Here is a 1,785-nt window from a genome sequence, read left to right on the forward strand (position 1 = left end):
TATTGTTTCTAGCACCCTCAAAACTCAAGCTTCGTGACTGTATATAGTAGACTGTGGTATTATGCAATATCTTTATTCTCCATTCTCTTTGGTAGTTGATTTATTATTGATAGGATTTAAATAGTGTATCATGCATTTTTCTGTATAGATAAGGCTGTAATATGACATAATGACATTTTCCCAGACTTTATCAGTAATTCAGAGAACATTTCATAATCTAGAATAGATGTAAAAAAATTAAAAGTGTAGGCCTTATATAATTCGTTGAAATACATAAAACAAATAAAATCAGTTGTATATTACAAATTGAATTACTGTAATTCAAATGTGCAGTTACGTTAAAGTAACTTTCTTTTTGAACACCAGGTTTGAGGTTATACGTGCATCAATCGCGCACCTAAAATACCTTAAACGTTACGCAGAATAGTCAAGTGACGCCTTATCTACACACTACGCGTGTCTGGTGAGTTTGTCAGAACTGCGTCGACGTACAGAGCCTATTTTTATAGTGTCTGTCTCTTAGTAATAACAACGTTTATCAAAAGGGGAATCGAATACTCTGAAGCCGCATTCTTGTGCTTACGTATGAACTTCTTTCCTCTAAATATCTAACCATTTAGTTGGTGAATCACTCTGTATAATTATAGAACTTCTGTCGTTAAAATATCCAAAATCTGAAAATATAAATAAAATGAAGTGCGATGGCCGGGAATCGAACCCGGATCAACTGCTTGGAAGGCAACTATGCTCACCATTACACCACCATCGCGCGACGAGTGTACCCTTCTTAATTCCTAGTTTTCAGTAGTCAAGTTCTGTGAAATGACTAATACGTATGTCCGTCACGTTGAATGACGGTCCATTTAAGAAAGTTTCTAACGCTGTGTGAGTCGATTACCTTTTATTTATCACTTCCCGAGGCTTTCCCTCAACCAATCGAAGCAGAATTGTTGGGTAACTTTCGGCGTTGGAATTCGGATTCATTTCACCATCATAATTATTACACTTAGCTTTTTTTTATCATCTCCGTTTCTTTCCTAGGTTTCAGGCTTGCTCCGATGTATAGTCCGGGTCAGCTTACTTCATACCCTAAGGGTGAAACGTAACTATTTTTCCCCATTACTACATTAGTGGATTATGGTGATTTTCTAGTTTGCAGGTTGAATTTTCTTTTGCCAACTTCGTTTCGTATTTCGATACTGACAGATACGAGTATTAGAAATGGTAGTGATTTTGTAACTGGTATGTTGGCAGCTGAGACAAATATCGACAATATTTGTCGGTACTGGAGTTCCATGAAATTAAAATTGTACTAGATTTCTGAGCCTGTTACTGGAAGCTAGTGAAATTTGAACATACTAATAATTAATTAATATCAGTATTAATATTAATACATAATAGTTATTTTATGTGTTGCGTTGTGGTTATAATTCAAGACTATAGTCGGGTACGTTTTGGAGTTAGTACTAATAATTTCATATGGTCAAACAAAATACATTTTTAGGTTAGGTCTTGTGAGTCAATTGTTTAGTCAAACCAAAGAATTTCGTATTGACAAACAAAATACTTGACATGTTGTACCCTTTCTACGAAAATATGTTACAAATTATTGAATTATTTAGAATAACCTTCCAACATAAAGTACAGTAAGTAAATAAGTTATTTAGTACGAAGGATCGTGTGATATCTGGTAACAGTTGGCAACACTGACAAGACGGCAATATTTGCTATTTAGGAACTGTTCTTATGTAACCCTCACTATAGAGTCGGCTGTGGGACGTCGCC

At 35.0% G+C, this 1,785-nt stretch overlaps 1 non-coding gene across 1 annotated transcript; it reads right to left on the bottom strand.

Annotated features, from left to right (window-relative positions):
• Positions 1 to 697: 697 nt before the first annotated feature.
• TRNAG-UCC (transfer RNA glycine (anticodon UCC)) lies at positions 698 to 769 on the bottom strand. Its single transcript has one exon. It is a non-coding gene; the product is annotated as a tRNA-Gly (tRNA).
• Positions 770 to 1,785: the final 1,016 nt, after the last annotated feature.

This window comes from Periplaneta americana, chromosome 4 (assembly GCF_040183065.1).
Source record: "Periplaneta americana isolate PAMFEO1 chromosome 4, P.americana_PAMFEO1_priV1, whole genome shotgun sequence".
NCBI classification, from domain to species: domain Eukaryota; kingdom Metazoa; phylum Arthropoda; class Insecta; order Blattodea; family Blattidae; genus Periplaneta; species Periplaneta americana.